Source organism: Parasteatoda tepidariorum, chromosome 2, assembly GCF_982258835.1.
Source record: "Parasteatoda tepidariorum strain Cologne lab strain chromosome 2, Ptep-v5.0, whole genome shotgun sequence".
In the NCBI taxonomy this organism is placed as follows: domain Eukaryota; kingdom Metazoa; phylum Arthropoda; class Arachnida; order Araneae; family Theridiidae; genus Parasteatoda; species Parasteatoda tepidariorum.
The window spans coordinates 129,283,851-129,308,881 of record NC_141756.1 but is presented as its reverse complement, the minus strand read 5'-3'; the positions used below and the strand labels follow the sequence as shown (position 1 = coordinate 129,308,881).

The 25,031-nt window shown below is 23.7% G+C and overlaps 1 pseudogene across 1 annotated transcript in view; it reads right to left on the bottom strand.

Annotated features, from left to right (window-relative positions):
• Positions 1-25,031, bottom strand: part of LOC147816206 (folate receptor gamma-like) — a 129,728-nt pseudogene that overhangs the window by 1,815 nt on the left and 102,882 nt on the right. The window contains exons 6-7 of the transcript XR_015431219.1: positions 5,345-5,480; positions 1,196-1,275 (exon numbers count right to left, since the gene is read on the bottom strand). The product of XR_015431219.1 is annotated as a folate receptor gamma-like (transcript). The remainder of the gene's footprint in view (positions 1-1,195; positions 1,276-5,344; positions 5,481-25,031) is intronic.

The window sequence follows — 25,031 nt, the reverse complement described above, 5'->3', positions numbered from 1 at the left end:
ATTGGCGAAAACATTTCACGAATTTTTTTAGTAAAGAGATTATGCAGAAATAGTGGAAAAAGTTATTCTCTAATATTCTTTTACTATTTTATAATCATATAGAATTTATTATTTTATTTGCATACGTTGACTGAGTGCAGCCTAAATTAAAATGTATTATAAAGTAAATATAACTCATTTAACTTTCAATAATTGTAAATCGAAAGCTATTATATGTTTAAAAAAAATTTATCAAGATAAAATAGCATCATGAGATTACTTTAAAATGTAAAAAAGGTACACCACTTTTAGTTTAAAGCCCTAAGACTTAAAAAGCGCTAATCAAAATTCAAATAGTTGAAAATATAAACCAACTTATACTATCTCTATAATCAAAATAGACTAGAATAAAAATAACTTCAAATAAGAGATAAAAATAAAATATAACTTCTATTAATTTTAAGCTGATAAATTGTCGAATAAACTGTATATATTTATGAATTAAGAATAGTATGATATGATATTCTAATCAATAAGAATGCAATGTCAACAATGAGAAACAGCTAGACCAGCAGGGGTGATTGTGGGTTCAATTCAAAAATCCGGAACATTTCTTGAGTAAAATCATTCAAAAAATTTATATCTTCATAAATTTAAATCATTGAAATTTTCAAAACATGATATTCTAAATGAATTATATGCAGCATAATTTAAATGAATTATATGCAGCATAATTTAAATGAATAATTATGTGTAAGTTTACTTTTATCTCTAATCACATTTATTATTCTACGGATTTTTTCCGGAGCACAATCTTTCTATGCTATAAAAATGAATGAAACTAATACAAAATATGTTTGCTTAAAATTATTCGTTCAACAGTAGAATCAACTTTTGCACCTATATAATACAATATAGCACATATGATATAATATGGATTTATGGACTAGAATGGTGAACATTTTTATAGCTAGGCAATTGTCAAAAAAATTGGTTTTAAGTGAAATGCATTTAAAATTTCAATTTTCAGTTCTCACATGAGTGATTAAAGTGACATAATAGAATAGGAAAAACTTATTATTACAAATAACCTCACCATTACACAAGTATTCGATTAAAAAATCACTGAAAATATTAAAAATCAGTACACTATCATAACCAGTTTATTTTAATACTTTCAAGGATTTGATTAAAAATTAAATAATTTTATACTTACATTCTCACAAAAGTCTTTTGCCATTTTATACATTTCTGAAAATGTCAAGCACTGGGAATTTTCTGGACATATATTGTGACCTAAAAATAAATTTAAATACCACATTTGATGCTGATATTATAATGACTCCTGTTATCTAAAGAGAAGCAAAGTTGTTATGTATGAAATAAATATGTACTCATAACAAAAAAGTACAAGATAGATTTTGAGGAATCATAATTAAACTTTATCAGGAATTAAGATTTAAAATATATTTTATTAGAATTAGTTTGCAATAAATTACAGCACTTTTGAAACGACATTTTAAAAATCTCAAAATCTTTTTACAGAATGCAAATAAAAAACAGATCTTTACACTTCTGTTAAAAGCAGTATAAAATTTTTCGAAACATGATAATAAAAATTCGATTATTTTAATAAATATTAATTTTAAAACACTACCTTAAAACCAAATTTCCTTTTAACATTGCAAATATTTCTGAATATGAATATATATATAGAGAGAGAATTCTTATGTGATTTTTTTTACTGAATTAGTGATTTACGCTATTATATATCCTAATGTTATATCAACTTGCTATAAAGGTCTAAGGCATCACACTTATTTTAATAATTAATTTGTGTAATTAATTTCTTAATTTATTTATTTTAGCCTGCTTTTCAGTACTTAATAATGATACATTTTCAGTTTCAATGATTTTGAATCTTGCAGTTACATTTATTATTTATACTAACAAAGTTATTTATAATGCAGAAAGATAGTTTCAATTGTGTTATGATTTAACTTAATATTTCTGTTACAATAATAATATTTCATCGATGATTATATTTATGAATTGTAAAATATAGTTATATATCAGGAAAATTAATAAAAAAACAAATAAAAAACCAAAAAAAAAAACTTAATATATCTTTAAAAAAAAAAAATTACAAACGTGATAGAAGACATGATTGAATAAAAATTGATCTTATGGTTTTTTTATTGCAGAGTGCAACCTTGAATGCCTACTATCAAAGAGAAATGGATAATCTAGGCATGCTTAAATCTTGATTCTGGATACACAACACTGCAATGTACAAAGTTTATGTAAAGATGAGAGTTGCCTAAGAAATTGTAACTAGCCCCTAACATTTTAGTAAAATTTAAAATAAAATTTATTAGTACACTATTTTCTAAGAATTTTGCCTTTTGGTTGACCTTTTGAGTTCATAATTTGTAAGAAAATTCACAACTTTTATGTGTCTCAAATTTACATTGTCCCTGTATAAGCATTTTGCAGATTTTGAAATACTTAAATAATACTATATACTTAATACTTTTATTTTCAAGTTGTCTCTGGAACATAAAGACAAAATTGGGAAAGTTAAGTTACCTTGTTCTAAATGAATTGGTAATTTTCTTAACACTATATTATAAACACCATATTGAAATAAAAACTTATTAATTTTGTTTCCATGTGATTAATATGTATTTCTTGTGCACTTTATTTTGTATTTACTTGTTTTCTTTTTAATGTGGTAACTTTCAAGTTAGTCTTTCTTAAAATTTAAATTAATAAAAAAAAGGTTTGATTGGAAGATGTTATTTCTATATCTAGTTATGTCATCAATTTACTCCACATTTTACTAGAATTATTTACGTATACTGTTATCAAAAAATGGAAATTGTTTGAAAAAGAATGAACATGCTTAGTTTGTAATTTTAAATTTATGCTGATTGGAATAAAATTTCATTTTTAATGATAGAAAAATTGTTTGTTTGAAAAAAGAAAGTTAGCTCTAAAGACTTACAATAATCTCTATGGCCAATCTAGAAATTTAAACTTGAGAAAAAACTTATTTCGTTTTTTACATGTAATAAATTCTTTTAATCAGATTTGTGTTATTTATATTATATAGAATTATAAAGCTCAAAAAGGATTGTTAAATCATTTCTTTTTGCAATTACACCGGTTTCTTTAAACAGAATCTAAATCATTCAATGTAAACACATCCTCTGTGTAATGTTTTTGTTAATCTTCATAATAAAATTCTTTAAAGGGCACTGTAAAGCATTAATTGGAGTTGCAACATATTTTAAATAATATCAATTGACTTGTTACTTACATGTTAAATGTCTTAAATGGTTAAAATGCATTAACATGGACCTAGAAATCCAAAAGTGACTCATTCAATAAATTTCTTCGGTGTTCGTTTCTTGTCTTTATTTTGTAATTCATAGTATTGTATAGAATTACTAAAAACGTCTTTATGACGCTATAAAGACTGTGTCGTTCATTTTGTTATTTATTTTCTTCCATGGCATGCAACATAATTTTTGAATTTGAAATTTCTACAACTCTTTTTTTGATAAATATTTATTCTTCCCGTTAACTTCAACTAAAAATTTGGAAAATCATAAAACATTTCAGGACATTAATTGAAATGTTTAAAAATTAAGGACACTTTATTTTTTAAGAAATTTAAGGACAACTTTGAGGCCTGCAAAAACAAGTCTGGAATCTTATAAAAATTAAAAAAGATGGAGTTCATTGAAGAAAAATTAATGTGTAAGACCTCAAAACATATTTAATATTGTGCACATTTAAGACTTGCTACAGGAATTTTGTTTGTAAAAAAAAAAGTAGTTATAAGAAAAACTTAAAAAAAAAAAAAACTTTTTTGAAAAGTATTCTTAATTTTACTTTTACGATATCCCTCTCCAAAAGTCTTTTTCATACCTGTGCAATTTTGACTCTACAAAATAATCATTCCAGAGTTATTATCAAGAACTGAAGTTTTTTTTTATAAATTATAATGCTGATTATTAAGATTGATTATGCTGAATTGGTAAAGATTTATGGTGAATTTGATATAATCTATGATGAATTTGGTAGGTAAATAAAACCATATAACATAACTAAATTAGAACTTAAATTTCTAATAATAAATTTTCTAAATTTTCATTAATAATTAGATCAGATCCCAATCATGGTAAAGATTCGAAATGTAAAAATTACATATTAGCATTCAATGTTTGTAATTTGAATATATCTTTAATTAAATAATTGAAACAATAGTTTCTGGAACATTCAAGAAAAAACAGTGGCAAAATAATTGTCCAAAAATAAATTGGCAAATGGCCTTGAAGAAACAATTTGACATATTTGTGATTATTGAATTGTTAATTCCAATTGTTCGTCAATGTCTAAACTGTCAAAAAACTAAAATAAAGAGATTAATCTAATTTTTCAAATACTAATCTAAATAATACACTATTAGTCACTACATTTACTAATAATATGCATTAGATAAATAAAGGTCATCCAGTTTGTACCTTTTTAAAAATTCATGATTAAGAAAACATTGAGTGCTTTATTTACTTTTTTTGATAAAAATTACTTTGGAGTACTGAAAATTCTTAAAACCACAAATACAGTAAGATTATAAAAACTCTAAACAGTTCAATAATTTTACAGCTAGGTTAGTGGAAAAGTACCTTCAAGAGCAAATTTTGAGATTTTACAAATAAAAATAAGCCTTATTTACATGCCCTAGCAATTGTACGAAGGGGGGGGGGAGATCCTTTACATGGATTAACACAAAACTTCAAATCACGCTTTATAAATTGAAAATTTTAATTTACAAATTTAACAATATGAATTAAAATTAGACCCAGGAATAGATCTATGTCGAAGGTTATGCTACAGGACAGACAATTATTAATGTCCTGCTGTAACATTCTATTGATATAAAAAAAATCTTAATTACAAAAATGCTCACACAACAAAATGAAATTTATAACAAAATATGCACTGAAATATTCATCACAATTTTCAGCATTTTTTGCTTTAAGTGTTCAACACAATTATATAATTTTTGCAGATTTATAGGCTTAGAAATTTAAAAGACTAACAAAAATGTAGTAACAAATTAATAAAATATATATATATATACATAAATTATACAAAAATATAAATACACAAATTACAAGAAGTTGAAATAGAAATCATCCATTATAATTTTTCAATTAATTGACCAAGATTTTCATTTAATAAATTATGTACTTGTGGCAGCAGCTCAATAATTTTATTTTATTTTTGTTTCTTTCATTGAGTTAAAAAGTTGTAAAAAGGAAGAAAAAAAAAAATAGACTTGATAAGTGCATACCTTTCTGAAATTTAAATTCTCTGGGCCAATTATAGACACAAGTATAATCATTCTTACAATCTTTAAACCATTCATCACAATCTTTAGAACAGAGAGGCACTTTGAAATATCTTTCAGATGAAATTTTTCTAGTGGTCTAAAAAAAAAAAAAATTATTTAAGGGGTAAGAAAACAATTTTAAAAGTTCACACAAGTATAAAATATCAAGTTTCATACACTGTTTGTCTAAATATTAATAAATAAGATGCTTAAAATCTCAAATGGTGAAACATTCTTATAAAAACTCATATGCATTTCGATGACAATGCTACACATTGATGGGTCATATAAATTGATTAAACACTGTTTAAACATTTTATAATTTGTATATATATAGCATAAAAAACACAAAAAGAAAAAAACGAAGAAAATCAATAAGTTTTATTTACTATGCATAAGCTGAAAGCATAAAGAACTCATAAAATAAGTTTAAAATGTAGAGAAAAGAAAGAAAAAATTACAGAAAAAAGAAAAAAGATTAGCAAAAAAAATTTTTTTTTTAAATAAATAAAAATTTGGAAAAAAAAAAATCTCTTCATCAGCTTATTAGATTATATCCACAAAAAGGTATGAGTTGAAGAAGAGAGAGATATGAGAAACATGTATATATCTTAGAATTGTTATACTCACATAGATCAATAAGCAGAAAAAATAATGCATAGATTTTGATTCGATGAATTAATGCATAGATTTTGATTCGAGGGGAAAAAAAACTATTTTCAGTCAATATTTTGTAACTTTCAAACATATAACACGTTAGAGCAAAAAAAATTGTCTCATTGATAAAAATTATACTAAGCACATTAAGAAATACCAAATTTTATGGTGTCACATATGAGAAATATGTATATACATTAGAAATGTTATCCTCACATAGATCAATAAGCAGAAAAATAGAAGTTTAAAAATAAGATTTATTCCATTTGAAAAATCTTCAAAGTAAAACCTAAATTACCTGTAGAATAAAATTAGCAGAACATTTTTATTATTGCATAGAATTTGATGCACGGAAAAAAAAACTATTTTCAGTTAATATTTTGTAACTTTCAAACATAAAACACGTTAGAGCAAAAAAAATTGTCTCATTGATAAAAATTATACTAAGCACATTAAGAAATACCAATTTTTATGGTGCAACTAATGAGAAATATGCACATACATTAGAATTGTTATCGTCACAGAGATCATTAAAAATAAGAGTTATTCCATTTGAAAAATATGAAAAGTAAAACCTAATTTACCTGTAGAATAAAATTAGCACGAAATTTTTTTTAATGCAAGGAAAAAAAAAACTATTTTCAGTTAATATTTTGTAACTTTCAAACATATAACACGCTAGAGCAAAAACAATTTTGTTATTGATAAAAATTATACAAAGTACATGAAGAAATATAGCAGATATTATGGAGTCACATATGAGAATTATGTATATACATTAGAATTGTTATCGTCACATAGATCAATAAGCAGAAAAATAGAAGATTAAAAATAAGAATTATTCCATTTGAAAAATCTGAAAAGCAAAACCTAATTTACCTGTAGAATAAAATAAGCATAACATTTTTTTAATGCATTGATTTTGATGCCAGGAAAAAAGAAACTATTTTCAGTTAATATTTTGTAAATTTCATACATATAACACATAGAGCAAAAAAAATTGTTTCATTGATAAAAATTATACCAAGTACATGAAGAAATACCAGATTTTAAGGTGCCACATATGAGAAATATGTATATACATTAGAATTGTTATCGTTACATAGATCAATAAGCAGAAAAATAGAAGTTTAAAAATAAGATTTATTCCATTTGAAAAATCTTCAAAGTAAAACCTAAATTACCTGTAGAATAAAATTAGCACAAAATTTTTTTTAATGCATAGATTTTGATGCAAGGAAAAATGAAACTATTTTCAGTTAATATTTTGTAACTTTCAAACATATAACACATAGAGCAAAAAAAATTGTTTCATTGATAAAAATTATACCAAGTACATGAAGAAATACCAGATTTTATGGTGCCACATATGAGAAACATGTATATACATTAGAATGGTTATCCTCACATAGATCAATAAGTAGAAAAATAGAAGTTTAAAAATAAGAGTTTAAAAATAAGAGTTATTTCCATTTGAAAAATCTGAAAAGTAAAACCTAATTTATCTGTAGAATAAAATTAGCACAACATTTTTTTTAATGCATAGATTTTGATGCAAGGAAAAAAAAATATTTTCAGTTAATGTTTTGAAACTTTCAAACATATAACACTTTAGAGCATAAAAAATTGTTTCATTGATAAAAATTATACTAAGTACATGAACAAATACCAGATTTTATGGTGTCACATATGAGAAATATGTATATACATAAGAATTGTTATCCTCACATAGATCAATAAGTAGAAAAATAGAAGTTTAAAAATAAGAGTTTAAAAAAAAAGACTTATTCCATTTCAAAAATCTGAAAAGTAAAACCTAATTTACCTGTAGAATAAAATTAGCACAACATTTTTTTTAATGCATAGAGCATTGATTTTGATGCAAGGAAAAGAAAACTATTTTCAGTTAATAATTTGTTACCTTCAAACATAACACATCAGAGCAAAAAAAATTGTCTCATTGATAAAAATTATACTAAGTACATGAAGAAATACCAGATTTTATGATGTCACATGAGAAATATGTATATACATCAGAATTATTATCGTCACATAGATCAATAAGCAGAAAAATAGAAGTTTAAAAATAAGATTTATTCCATTTGAAAAATCTTCAAAGTAAAACCAAATCACCTGTAGAATAAAATTAGCACAACATTTTTTTTAAAGCATAGATTTTGATGCAAGGAAAAAAAAACTATTTTCAGTTAATATTTTGAAACTTTCAATCATATAACAAGTAAGAAAAAAAAATTGTCTCATTGATAAAAATTATACTAAGGATAGATCACTAGGGTACCCGGGTGCGTGACTCCCTGCGTTTACCTAAAGAAGGTACACCCCCTCAGGGGCAGATTTTATGGTGCCACATATGAGGAATATGTATATACTTTAGAATTGTTATCCTCACATAGATCAATAAGCAGAAAAATAGAAGTTTAAAAATAAGAGTTATTCCATTTGAAAAATCTGAAAAGTAAAACCTAAATTACGGTTAGAATAAAATTAGCAAATTTATTTTAATGCATAGATTTTGATGCAAGGAAAAAGAAACTATTTTCAATTCATATTTTGTAACTTTCAAACGTATAATACGTTAGAGCAAAAAAAATAATTTCATTGATAAAAATACTAAGAACATAAAGAAATACCAGATTTTATGGTGACACACATGAGAAATATGTATATACATTAGAATTGTTATCGTCACATAGATAAATAAGCTAAATAAGCAGAAAAAAAGAAGCTTAAAAATAGGAGTTATTACATTTGAAAAATCAGAAAAGTAAAACCTAATTTACCTGTAGAATAAAATTAGCACAACATTTTTTTAATGCATAGATTTTGATGCAAGGAAAAAAAACTATTTTCAGTTAATATTTTGAAACTTTCAAACATATAACAAGTTAGTATAATTTTTATCAATGAGACAATTTTACTTGCTCTAAGTACATGAAGAAATACCAGATTTTATGGTGTCACATATAAGAAATATGTATATGCATTAGAATTGTTATCGTCACATAGATCAATAAGCAGAAAAATAGAAGTCTAAAAATAAGAGTTATTCCATTTGAAAAATCTGAAAAGTAAAACCTAATTTACCTGTAGAATAAAATTAGCACAACATTTTTTTAATGCATAGATTTTGATGTAAGGGAAAAAAAAAACTATTTTCAGTTAATATTTTGTAACTTTCAAACATAACACGTTTGAACAAAAAAAATTGTTTCATTGATAAAAATTATACTAAGTATATGAAGGAATTCCAGATTTTATGATGCCACATATGAGAAATATGTATATACAGTAGAATTGTTATCCTCACATAGATCAATAAGCAGAAAAATAGAAGTTTAAAAATAAGAGTTATTACATTTGAAAAATCTGAAAAGTAAAACTTAATTCACCTGTAGAATAAAATTAGCACAAAATTTTTTTTAAATGCATAGATTTTGATGCAAGGAAAAAGAAACCATTTTCAATTAATATTTTTAAACTTTCAAACATATAACAAGTTAGTATAATTTTTATCAATGAGAAATTTTTTTTTTTAAGTACAAGAAGAAATACCAGATTTTATGGTGTCACATATGAGAAATATGTATATACATTGGAATTGTTATCCTCACATAGATCAATAAGCAGAAAAATAGAAGTTTAAAAATAAGAGTATTCCATTTGAAAAATCTGAAAAGTAAAACCTAAATTACGTGTAGAATAAAATTAGCACAATTTTTTTTTTAATGCAAGGAAAAAAAACTATTTTCAGTTAATATTTTGTAACTTTCAAACATATAAGACGTAAGAGCAAAAAAAAATTGTCTCATTGAAAAAAATTATACTAAGGATAGATCACTAGGGTACCCCGGGGCGTGACTCCCTGTGTTTACCTAAAGAAGGTAAACCTCCTCAGGGGCAGATTTTATGGTGCCACATACGAAAAATACGTATATACATTAGAATTGTTATTATCACATATATCAATAATTAAAAAATAGAAGTTTAAAAATAAGAGTTCTTCCATTTGAAAAATCAGAAAAGTAAAACCTAATTTATCTGTAGAATAATATTAGCACAACTTTTTTTAATGCATAGATTTTGATGCAAAGAAGAAAAAACAATTTTCAGTTAATATTTAGAAACGTTCAAACATATAACACATTACAGCAAAAAAGAATTGTCTCATTGATAAAAATTATACTAAGCACATAAAGAAATACCAGATTTTATGGTGCCACATATGAGAAATATGTATATACATTAGAATTGTTATCCTCACATAGATCAATAAGCAGAAAAATAGAAGTTTAAAAATAAGAGTTACTCCATCTGAAAAATCTGAAAAGTAAAACCTAATTAACCTGTAAAATAAAATTAGCAGAAATTTTTTTTTTAAATGCATAGATTTTGATGCAAGGAAAAAAACTATTTTCAGTTAATATTTTTAAACTTTCAAACAAGTTAGTATAATTTTTATCAATGAGAAAATTTTTTTTCAAGTACATGAAGAAATACCAGATTTTATGGTGTCACATATGAGAAATATGTATATACATTAGAATTGTTATCCTGACATAGATCAATACGCAGAAAAATAGAAGTTTAAAAATAAGAGTGATTCCATTTTAAAAATCTGAAAAGTAAAACCTAATTCACCTGTAGAATAAAATTGGCACATTTTTTTTAATGCATCGATTTTGATGCAAGGAAAAAAAAACTATTTTCTGTTACTATTTTGTAACTTTCAAACATATAACACGTTAGTATAATTTTTATCAATGAGAAAAAAATTTTTTTAAGTACATGAAGAAATACCAGATTTTATGGTGTCACATATGAGAAATATGTATATACATTAGAATTGTTATCCTCACATAGATCAATAAGCAGAAAAATAGAAGTTTAAAAATAAGAGTTATTCCATTTGAAAAATGTGAAAAGTAAAACCTAAATCACCAGTAGAATAAAATTATCACAAAAAATTTTTTAATGCATAGATTTTGATGCAAGGAAGAAAAAACTATTTTCAGTTAATATTTTGAAACTTTCAAACATATACCACATACAGCAAAAAAAAAAAAAATGTCTCATTGATAAAAATTATACTAAGTACATGAAGAAATACCAGATTTTATGGTGTCACATATGAGAAACATGTATATACATTAGAATTGTTATCCTCACATAGATCAATAAGCAGAAAAATAGAAGTTTAAAAATAAGATTTATTCCATTTGAAAAATCTGAAAAGTAAAACCTAATTCACCTGCAGAATAAAATTAGCACAACATTTTTTTTAAATGCATAGATTTTGATGCAAGGAAAAAAAAAACTATTTTCAGTTAATATTTTGAAACTTTCAAACATATAACAAGTTAGTATAATTTTTATCAATGAGAAAAAAATTTTTTTAAGTACATGAAGAAATACCAGATTTTATGGTGTCACATATAGGAAATATGTATATACATTAGAATTGTTATCCTCACATAGATCAATAAGCAGAAAAATAGAAGTTTAAAAATAAGAGTTATTCCATTTGAAAAATCTTCAAAGTGAAACCTGAATTACGGGTAGAATAAAATTAGCAAATTTATTTTAATGCATAGATTTTGATGCAAGGAAAAAAAAACTATTTTCAATTCATATTTTGTATCTTTCAAACGTATAATACGTTACTATAATTTTTATCAATGAGACAAATTTATTTGCTCTAAGTACATGAAGAAATACCAGATTTTATGGTGACACACATGAGAAATATGTATATACATTAGAATTGTTATCGTCACATAGATAAATAAGCTAAATAAGCAGAAAAAAAGAAGCTTAAAAATAAGAGTTATTACATTTGAAAAATCAGAAAAGTAAAACCTAATTTACCTGTAGAATAAAATTAGCCCAACATTTTTTTAATGCATAGATTTTGATGCAAGGAAAAAAAACTATTTTCAGTTAATATTTTGTAACTTTCAAACATATAACACGTTAGTATAATTTTTATCAATGAGACAATTTTATTTGCTCTAAGTACATGAAGAAATACCAGATTTTATGGTGCCACATATGAGAAATATGTATATACATTAGAATTGTTATCGTCACATAGATCAATAAGCAGAAAAATAGAAGTTTAAAAATAAGAGTTATTCCATTTGAAAAATCTGAAAAGTAAAACCTAATTCACCTGTAGAATAAAATTAGCACAACATTTTTTTTTAAATGCATAGATTTTGATGCAAGGAAAAAAAAACTATTTTCAGTTAATATTTTTAAACTTTCAAACATATAACAAGTTAGTATAATTTTTATCAATGAGAAAATTTTTTTTTTAAGTACATGAAGAAATACCAGATTTTATGGAGCCATATATGAGAAATATGTATATACATTAGAATTGTTATCGTCACATAGATCAATAAGCAGAAAAATAGAAGTCTAAAAATAAGAGTTATTCCATTTGAAAAATCTGAAAAGTAAAACCTAATTCACCTGTAGAATAAAATTAGCACAACATTTTTTTAATGCATAGATTTTGATGCAAGGAAAAAAAACTATTTTCAGTTAATATTTTGTAACTTTCAAACATATAACACGTTAGTATAATTTTTATCAATGAGACAATTTTATTTGCTCTAAGTACATGAAGAAATACCAGATTTTATGGTGCCACATATGAGAAATATGTATATACATTAGAATTGTTATCGTCACATAGATCAATAAGCAGAAAAATAGAAGTTTAAAAATAAGAGTTATTCCATTTGAAAAATCTGAAAAGTAAAATCTAATTCACCTGTAGAATAAAATTAGCACAACATTTTTTTTAAATGCATAGATTTTGATGCAAGGAAAAAAAAACTATTTTCAGTTAATTTTTTTAAACTTTCAAACATATAACAAGTTAGTATAATTTTTATCAATGAGAAAATTTTTTTTTTAAGTACATGAAGAAATACCAGATTTTATGGAGCCATATATGAGAAATATGTATATACATTAGAATTGTTATCGTCACATAGATCAATAAGCAGAAAAATAGAAGTCTAAAAATAAGAGTTATTCCATTTGAAAAATCTGAAAAGTAAAACCAAATTCACCTGTAGAATAAAATTAGCACAACATTTTTTTTAAATGCATAGATTTTGATGCAAGGAAAAAAAAAAACTATTTTCAGTTAATATTTTGAAACTTTCAAACATATAACAAGTTAGTATAATTTTTATCAATGAGAAATTTTTTTTTTTAAGTACATGAAGAAATACCAGATTTTATGGTGCCATATATGAGAAATGTGTATATACATTAGAATTGTTATCGTCACATAGATCAATAAGCAGAAAAATAGAAGTTTAAAAATAAGAGTGATTCCATTTGAAAAATCTGAAAAGTAAAACCTAATTCACCTGTAGAATAAAATTAGCACAACATTTTTTTTAAATGCATAGATTTTGATGCAAGGAAAAAAAAACTATTTTACGTTAATATTTTGAAACTTTCAAACATATAACAAGTTAGAATAATATTTATCAATGAGAAAAATTTTTTTTCAAGTACATGAAGAAATACCAGATTTTATGGTGTCACATATGAGAAATATGTATATACATTAGAATTGTTATCGTCACATAGATCAATAAGCAGAAAAATAGAAGTTTAAAAATAAGAGTTATTCCATTTGAAAAATCTGAAAAGTAAAACCTAATTCACCTGTAGAATAAAATTGGCACATTTTTTTTAAGGCATCGATTTTGATGCAAGGAAAAAAAAACTATTTTCTGTTACTATTTTGTAACTTTCAAACATATAACACGTTAGTATAATTTTTATCAATGAGAAAAAAATTTTTTCAAGTACATGAAGAAATACCAGATTTTATGGTGTTACATATGAGAAATATGTATATACATTAGAATTGTTATCCTGACATAGATCAATAAGCTGAAAAATAGAAGTTTAAAAATAAGAGTAATTCCATTTTAAAAATCTGAAAAGTAAAACCTAATTCACCTGCAGAATAAAATTAGCACATTTTTTTTTAATGCATCGATTTTGATGCAAGGAAAAAAAAACTATTTTCTGTTACTATTTTGTAACTTTCAAACATATAACATGTTCGTATAATTTTTATCAATGAGACAATTTTATTTGCTCTAAGTACATGAAGAAATACCAGATTTTATGGAGCCATATATGAGACATATGTATATACATTAGAATTGTTATCGTCACACAGATCAATAAGCAGAAAAATAGAAGTCTAAAAATAAGAGTTATTCCATTTGAAAAATCTGAAAAGAAAACCTAATTCACCTGTAGAATAAAATTAGCACCACATTTTTTTTAAATGCATAGATTTTGATGCAAGGAAAAAAAAAACTATTTTCAGTTAATATTTTGAAACTTTCAAACATATAACAAGTTAGTATAATTTTTATCAATGAGAAAAAAATTTTTTCAAGTACATGAAGAAATACCAGATTTTATGGTGTCACATATAAGAAATATGTATATACATTAGAATTGTTATCGTCACATAGATCAATAAGCAGAAAAATAGAAGTCTAAAAATAAGAGTTATTCCATTTGAAAAATCTGAAAAGTAAAACCTAATTCACCTGTAGAATAAAATTAGCACAACATTTTTTTTAAATGCATAGATTTTGATGCAAGGAAAAAAAAAACTATTTTCAGTTAATATTTTGAAACTTTCAAACATATAACAAGTTAGTATAATTTTTATCAATGAGAAATTTTTTTTTTTAAGTACATGAAGAAATACCAGATTTTATGGTGCCATATATGAGAAATGTGTATATACATTAGAATTGTTATCGTCACATAGATCAATAAGCAGAAAAATAGAAGTTTAAAAATAAGAGTAATTCCATTTGAAAAATCTGAAAAGTAAAACCTAATTCACCTGTAGAATAAAATTAGCACAACATTTTTTTTAAATGCATAGATTTTGATGCAAGGAAAAAAAAACTATTTTACGTTAATATTTTGAAACTTTCAAACATATAACAAGTTAGAATAATATTTATCAATGAGAAAAATTTTTTTTCAAGTACATGAAGAAATACCAGATTTTATGGTGTCACATATGAGAAATATGTATATACATTAGAATTGTTATCGTCACATAGATCAATAAGCAGAAAAATAGAAGTTTAAAAATAAGAGTTATTCCATTTGAAAAATCTGAAAAGTAAAACCTAATTCACCTGTAGAATAAAATTGGCACATTTTTTTTAAGGCATCGATTTTGATGCAAGGAAAAAAAAACTATTTTCTGTTACTATTTTAACTTTCAAACATATAACACGTTAGTATAATTTTTATCAATGAGAAAAAAATTTTTTCAAGTACATGAAGAAATACCAGATTTTATGGTGTTACATATGAGAAATATGTATATACATTAGAATTGTTATCCTGACATAGATCAATAAGCTGAAAAATAGAAGTTTAAAAATAAGAGTAATTCCATTTTAAAAATCTGAAAAGTAAAACCTAATTCACCTGCAGAATAAAATTAGCACATTTTTTTTTAATGCATCGATTTTGATGCAAGGAAAAAAAAACTATTTTCTGTTACTATTTTGTAACTTTCAAACATATAACATGTTCGTATAATTTTTATCAATGAGACAATTTTATTTGCTCTAAGTACATGAAGAAATACCAGATTTTATGGAGCCATATATGAGAAATATGTATATACATTAGAATTGTTATCGTCACACAGATCAATAAGCAGAAAAATAGAAGTCTAAAAATAAGAGTTATTCCATTTGAAAAATCTGAAAAGAAAACCTAATTCACCTGTAGAATAAAATTAGCACCACATTTTTTTTAAATGCATAGATTTTGATGCAAGGAAAAAAAAAACTATTTTCAGTTAATATTTTGAAACTTTCAAACATATAACAAGTTAGTATAATTTTTATCAATGAGAAAAAATTTTTTTCAAGTACATGAAGAAATACCAGATTTTATGGTGTCACATATGAGAAATATGTATATACATTAGAATTGTTATCCTGACATAGATCAATACGCAGAAAAATAGAAGTTTAAAAATAAGAGTGATTCCATTTTAAAAATCTGAAAAGTAAAACCTAATTCACCTGTAGAATAAAATTAGCACATTTTTTTTAATGCATCGATTTTGATGCAAGGAAAAAAAAACTATTTTCTGTTACTATTTTGTAACTTTCAAACATATAACACGTTAGTATAATTTTTATCAATGAGAAAAATTTTTTTTTAAGTACATGAAGAAATACCAGATTTTATGGTGTCACATATGAGAAATATGTATATACATTAGAATTGTTATCCTCACATAGATCAATAAGCAGAAAAATAGAAGTTTAAAAATAAGAGTGATTCCATTTGAAAAATCTGAAAAGTAAAACCTAATTCACCTGCAGAATAAAATTAGCACAACATTTTTTTTAAATGCATAGATTTTGATGCAAGGAAAAAAAAACTATTTTACGTTAATATTTTGAAACTTTCAAACATATAACAAGTTAGAATAATATTTATCAATGAGAAAAATTTTTTTTCAAGTACATGAAGAAATACCAGATTTTATGGTGTCACATATGAGAAATATGTATATACATTAGAATTGTTATCGTCACATAGATCAATAAGCAGAAAAATAGAAGTTTAAAAATAAGAGTTATTCCATTTGAAAAATCTGAAAAGTAAAACCTAATTCACCTGTAGAATAAAATTGGCACATTTTTTTTAAGGCATCGATTTTGATGCAAGGAAAAAAAAACTATTTTCTGTTACTATTTTGTAACTTTCAAACATATAACACGTTAGTATAATTTTTATCAATGAGAAAATTTTTTTTTCAAGTACATGAAGAAATACCAGATTTTATGGTGTTACATATGAGAAATATGTATATACATTAGAATTGTTATCCTGACATAGATCAATAAGCTGAAAAATAGAAGTTTAAAAATAAGAGTAATTCCATTTTAAAAATCTGAAAAGTAAAACCTAATTCACCTGCAGAATAAAATTAGCACATTTTTTTTAATGCATCGATTTTGATGCAAGGAAAAAAAAAACTATTTTCTGTTACTATTTTGTAACTTTCAAACATATAACATGTTCGTATAATTTTTATCAATGAGACAATTTTATTTGCTCTAAGTACATGAAGAAATACCAGATTTTATGGAGCCATATATGAGAAATATGTATATACATTAGAATTGTTATCGTCACACAGATCAATAAGCAGAAAAATAGAAGTCTAAAAATAAGAGTTATTCCATTTGAAAAATCTGAAAAGAAAACCTAATTCACCTGTAGAATAAAATTAGCACCACATTTTTTTTAAATGCATAGATTTTGATGCAAGGAAAAAAAAAACTATTTTCAGTTAATATTTTGAAACTTTCAAACATATAACAAGTTAGTATAATTTTTATCAATGAGAAAAAATTTTTTTCAAGTACATGAAGAAATACCAGATTTTATGGTGTCACATATGAGAAATATGTATATACATTAGAATTGTTATCCTGACATAGATCAATACGCAGAAAAATAGAAGTTTAAAAATAAGAGTGATTCCATTTTAAAAATCTGAAAAGTAAAACCTAATTCACCTGTAGAATAAAATTAGCACATTTTTTTTAATGCATCGATTTTGATGCAAGGAAAAAAAAACTATTTTCTGTTACTATTTTGTAACTTTCAAACATATAACACGTTAGTATAATTTTTATAAATGAGAAAAAAAAAATTTTAAGTACATGAAGAAATACCAGATTTTATGGTGTCACATATGAGAAATATGTATATACATTAGAATTGTTATCCTCACATAGATCAATAAGCAGAAAAATAGAAGTTTAAAAATAAGAGTTATTCCATTTGAAAAATCTGAAAAGTAAAACCTAATTCACCTGTAGAATAAAATTAGCACAAAATTTTTTTTTAAATGCATAGATATTGATGCAAGGAAAAAAAAACTATTTTCAGTTAATATTTTTAAACTTTCAAACATATAACAAGTTAGTATAATTTTTATCAATGAGAAAAAATTTTTTTCAAGTACATGAAGAAATAACAGATTTTATGGTGTCACATATGAGAAATATGTATATACATTAGAATTGTTATCGTCACATAGATCAATAAGCAGAAAAATAGAAGTCTAAAATTAAGAGTGATTCCATTTTAAAAATCTGAAAAGTAAAACCTAATTCACCTGTAGAATAAAATTAGCACATTTTTTTTAATGCATCGATTTTGATGCAAGGAAAAATAAAACTATTTTCAGTTAATATTTTGAAACTTTCAAACATATAACAAGTTAGTATAATTTTTATCAATGAGAAAATTTTTTTTTTAAGTACATGAAGAAATACCAGATTTTATGGTGCCATATATGAGAAATATGTATATACATTAGAATTGTTATCGTCACATAGATCAATAAGCAGAAAAATAGAAGTCTAAAAATAAGAGTTATTCCATTTGAAAAATCTGAAAAGTAAAACCTAATTCACCTGTAGAATAAAATTAGCACCAAATTTTTTTTAAATGCATAGATTTTGATGCAAGGAAAAAAAAACTATTTTCAGTTAATATTTTGAAACTTTCAAACATATAACAAGTTAGTATAATTTTTATCAATGAGAAAAATTTTTTTTTAAGTACATGAAGAAATGCCAGATTTTATGGTGTCACATATGAGAAATATGTATATACATTAGAATTGTTATCACATAGATCAATAAGCAGAAAAATAGAAGTCTAAAAATAAGAGTTATTCCATTTGAAAAATCTGAAAAGTAAAACCTAATTCACCTGTAGAATAAAATTAGCACAACATTTTTTTTAAATGCATAGATTTTGATGCAAGGAAAAAAAAACTATTTTCAGTTAATATTTTGAAACTTTCAAACATATAACAAGTTAGTATAATTTTTATCAATGAGAAATTTTTTCTTTTAAGTACATGAAGAAATACCAGATTTTATGGTGCCATATATGAGAAATATGTATATACATTAGAATTGTTATAGTCACATAGATCAATAAGCAGAAAAATAAAAGTCTAAAAATAAGAGTTATTCCATTTGAAAAATCTGAAAAGAAAACCTAATTCACCTGTAGAATAAAATTAGCACCACATTTTTTTTAAATGCATAGATTTTGATGCAAGGAAAAAAAAAACTATTTTCAGTTAATATTTTGAAACTTTCAAACATATAACAAGTTAGTATAATTTTTATCAATGAGAAAAAATTTTTTTCAAGTACATGAAGAAATACCAGATTTTATGGTGTCACATATGAGAAATATGTATATACATTAGAATTGTTATCCTGACATAGATCAATACGCAGAAAAATAGAAGTTTAAAAATAAGAGTGATTCCATTTTAAAAATCTGAAAAGCAAAACCTAATTCACCTGTAGAATAAAATTAGCACATTTTTTTTAATGCATCGATTTTGATGCAAGGAAAAAAAAACTATTTTCTGTTACTATTTTGTAACTTTCAAACATATAACACGTTAGTATAATTTTTATCAATGAGAAAAATTTTTTTTTAAGTACATGAAGAAATACCAGATTTTATGGTGTCACATATGAGAAATATGTATATACATTAGAATTGTTATCCTCACATAGATCAATAAGCAGAAAAATAGAAGTTTAAAAATAAGAGTGATTCCATTTGAAAAATCTGAAAAGTAAAACCTAATTCACCTGCAGAATAAAATTAGCACCACATTTTTTTTAAATGCATAGATTTTGATGCAAGGAAAAAAAAACTATTTTACGTTAATATTTTGAAACTTTCAAACATATAACAAGTTAGAATAATATTTATCAATGAGAAAAATTTTTTTTCAAGTACATGAAGAAATACCAGATTTTATGGTGTCACATATGAGAAATATGTATATACATTAGAATTGTTATCCTCACATAGATCAATAAGCAGAAAAATAGAAGTTTAAAAATAAGAGTTATTCCATTTGAAAAATCTGAAAAGTAAAACCTAATTCACCTGTAGAATAAAATTAGCACAAAATTTTTTTTTAAATGCATAGATATTGATGCAAGGAAAAAAAAACTATTTTCAGTTAATATTTTTAAACTTTCAAACATATAACAAGTTAGTATAATTTTTATCAATGAGAAAAAAATTTTTTCAAGTACATGAAGAAATAACAGATTTTATGGTGACACATATGAGAAATATGTATATACATTAGAATTGTTATCGTCACATAGATCAATAAGCAGAAAAATAGAAGTCTAAAATTAAGAGTGATTCCATTTTAAAAATCTGAAAAGTAAAACCTAATTCACCTGTAGAATAAAATTAGCACATTTTTTTTAATGCATCGATTTTGATGCAAGGAAAAATAAAACTATTTTCAGTTAATATTTTGAAACTTTCAAACATATAACAAGTTAGTATAATTTTTATCAATGAGAAAAATTTTTTTTTAAGTACATGAAGAAATACCAGATTTTATGGTGCCATATATGAGAAATATGTATATACATTAGAATTGTTATCGTCACATAGATCAATAAGCAGAAAAATAGAAGTCTAAAAATAAGAGTTATTCCATTTGAAAAATCTGAAAAGTAAAACCTAATTCACCTGTAGAATAAAATTAGCACAACATTTTTTTTAAATGCATAGATTTTGATGCAAGGAAAAAAAACTATTTTCAGTTAATATTTTGAAACTTTCAAACATATAACAAGTTAGTATAATTTTTATCAATGAGAAATTTTTTCTTTTAAGTACATGAAGAAATACCAGATTTTATGGTGCCATATATGAGAAATATGTATATACATTAGAATTGTTATAGTCACATAGATCAATAAGCAGAAAAATAGAAGTCTAAAAATAAGAGTTATTCCATTTGAAAAATCTGAAAAGAAAACCTAATTCACCTGTAGAATAAAATTAGCACCACATTTTTTTTAAATGCATAGATATTGATGCAAGGAAAAAAAAACTATTTTCAGTTAATATTTTGAAACTTTCAAACATATAACAAGTTAGTATAATTTTTATCAATGAGAAATTTTTTTTTGCTCGAAGTACATGAAGAAATACCAGATTTTATGGTGCCACATATGAGAAATATGTATATACATTAGAATTCTAATCCTCAAATAGATCAATAAGCAGAAAAATAGAAGTTTAAAAATAAGAGTTATTCCATTTGAAAAATCTGAAAAGTAAAACCTAATTCACCTGTAGAATAAAATTAGCACAAATTTTTTTTTAAATGCATAGATTTTGATGCAAGGAAAAAAAAACTATTTTCAATTAATATTTTTAAACTTTCAAACATATAACAAGTTAGTATAATTTTTATCAATGAGAAATTTTTTTTTTCTCGAAGTACATAAAGAAATACCAGATTTTATGGTGCCACATATGAGAAATATGTATATACATTAGAATTGTTATCGTCACATAGATCAATAAGCAGAAAAATAGAAGTTTAAAAATAAGAGTTATTCCATTTGAAAAATCTGAAAAGTAAAACCTAATTCACCTGCAGAATAAAATTAGCACATTTTTTTTTAATGCATCGATTTTGATGCAAGGAAAAAAAAACTATTTTCTGTTACTATTTTGTAACTTTCAAACATATAACATGTTCGTATAATTTTTATCAATGAGACAATTTTATTTCCTCTAAGTACATGAAGAAATACCAGATTTTATGGAGCCATATATGAGAAATATGTATATACATTAGAATTGTTATCGTCACACAGATCAATAAGCAGAAAAATAGAAGTTTAAAAATAAGAGTTATTCCATTTGAAAAATCTGAAAAGTAAAACCTAATTCACCTGTAGAATAAAATTAGCACAAAATTTTTTTTTAAATGCATAGATATTGATGCAAGGAAAAAAAAACTATTTTCAGTTAATATTTTTAAACTTTCAAACATATAACAAGTTAGTATAATTTTTATCAATGAGAAAAATTTTTTTTCAAGTACATGAAGAAATACCAGATTTTATGGTGTCACATATGAGAAATATGTATATACATTAGAATTGTTATCCTGACATAGATCAATACGCAGAAAAATAGAAGTTTAAAAATAAGAGTGATTCCATTTTAAAAATCTGAAAAGTAAAACCTAATTCACCTGTAGAATAAAATTAGCACATTTTTTTTAATGCATCGATTTTGATGCAAGGAAAAAAAAACTATTTTCTGTTACTATTTTGTAACTTTCAAACATATAACACGTTAGTATAATTTTTATAAATGAGAAAAAAAAATTTTTAAGTACATGAAGAAATACCAGATTTTATGGTGTCACATATGAGAAATATGTATATACATTAGAATTGTTATCCTCACATAGATCAATAAGCAGAAAAATAGAAGTTTAAAAATAAGAGTTATTCCATTTGAAAAATCTGAAAAGTAAAACCTAATTCACCTGTAGAATAAAATTAGCACAAAATTTTTTTTTAAATGCATAGATATTGATGCAAGGAAAAAAAAACTATTTTCAGTTAATATTTTTAAACTTTCAAACATATAACAAGTTAGTATAATTTTTATCAATGAGAAAAAATTTTTTTCAAGTACATGAAGAAATAACAGATTTTATGGTGTCACATATGAGAAATATGTATATACATTAGAATTGTTATCGTCACATAGATCAATAAGCAGAAAAATAGAAGTCTAAAAATAAGAGTTATTCCATTTGAAAAATCTGAAAAGTAAAACCTAATTCACCTGTAGAATAAAATTAGCACAACATTTTTTTTAAATGCATAGATTTTGATGCAAGGAAAAAAAAAACTATTTTCAGTTAATATTTTGAAACTTTCAAACATATAACAAGTTAGTATAATTTTTATCAATGAGAAATTTTTTCTTTTAAGTACATGAAGAAATACCAGATTTTATGGTGCCATATATGAGAAATATGTATATACATTAGAATTGTTATCGTCACATAGATCAATAAGCAGAAAAATAGAAGTCTAAAAATAAGAGTTATTCCATTTGAAAAATCTGAAAAGAAAACCTAATTCACCTGTAGAATAAAATTAGCACCACATTTTTTTTAAATGCATAGATTTTGATGCAAGGAAAAAAAAAACTATTTTCAGTTAATATTTTGAAACTTTCAAACATATAACAAGTTAGTATAATTTTTATCAATGAGAAAAAAATTTTTTTAAGTACATGAAGAAATACCAGATTTTATGGTGTCACATATGAGAAATATGTATATACATTAGAATTGTTATCCTCACATAGATCAATAAGCAGAAAAATAGAAGTTTAAAAATAAGAGTTATTCCATTTGAAAAATCTGAAAAGTAAAACCTAATTCACCTGTAGAATAAAATTAGCACAAAATTTTTTTTTAAATGCATAGATATTGATGCAAGGAAAAAAAAAACTATTTTCAGTTAATATTTTGAAACTTTCAAACATATAACAAGTTAGTATAATTTTTATCAATGAGAAAAAAATTTTTTTAAGTACAGGAAGAAATACCAGATTTTATGGTGTCACATATGAGAAATATGTATATACATTAGAATTGTTATTGTCACATAGATCAATAAGCAGAAAAATAGAAATCTAAAAATAAGAGTTATTCCTTTTGAAAAATCTGAAAAGTAAAACCTAATTCACCTGTAGAATAAAATTAGCACAACATTTTTTTTAAATTCATTGATTTTGATGCAAGGAAAAAAAAACTATTTTCTGTTAATATTTTTAAACTTTCAAACATATAACATGTTAGTATAATTTTTATCAATGAGAATTTTTTTTTTTTAAGTACATGAAGAAATACCAGATTTTATGGTGTCACATATGAGAAATATGTATATACATTGGAATTGTTATCCTCACATAGATCAATAAGCAGAAAAATAGAAGTTTAAAAATAAGAGTTATTCCATTTGAAAAATCTGAAAAGTAAAACCTAATTCACCTGTAGAATAAAATTAGCACAAAATTTTTTTTAAATGCATAGATTTTGATGCAAGGAAAAAAAAACTATTTTCAATTAATATTCTTAAACTTTCAAACATATAACATGTTAGTATAATTTTTATCAATGTGAAATTTTTTTTTTTAAGTACATGAAGAAATACCAGATTTTATGGTGTCACATATGAGAAATATGTATATACATTGGAATTGTTATCCTCACATAGATCAATAAGCAGAAAAATAGAAGTTTAAAAATAAGAGTTATTCCATTTGAAAAATCTGAAAAGTAAAACCTAATTCACCTGTAGAATAAAATTAGCACAAAATTTTTTTTAAATGCATAGATTTTGATGCAAGGAAAAAAAAACTATTTTCAATTAATATTCTTAAACTTTCAAACATATAACAAGTTAGTATAATTTTTATCAATGAGAAAATTTTTTTTGCTCGAAGTACATGAAATAATACCAGATTTTATGGTGCCACATATGAGAAATATGTCACAGAGTTATGAGAAATATGTTAAGAGTTATTCCATTTGAAAAATCTGAAAAGTAAAACCTAATTCACCTGTAGAATAAAATTAGCACAACATTTTTTTTAAATTCATAGTTTTTGATGCAAGGAAAAAAAAACTATTTTCTGTTAATATTTTTAAACTTTCAAACATATAACATGTTAGTATAATTTTTATCAATCAGAAATTTTTTTTTTAAGTACAAGAAGAAATACCAGATTTTATGGTGTCACATATGAGAAATATGTATATACATTGGAATTGTTATCCTCACATAGATCAATAAGCAGAAAAATAGAAGTTTAAAAATAAGAGAGATTCCATTTTAAAGATCTGAAAAGTAAAACCTAATTCACCTGTTGAATAAAATTAGCACATTTTTTTTAATGCATCGATTTTGATGCAAGGAAAAAAAAACTATTTTCTGTTACTATATTGAAACTTTCAAAC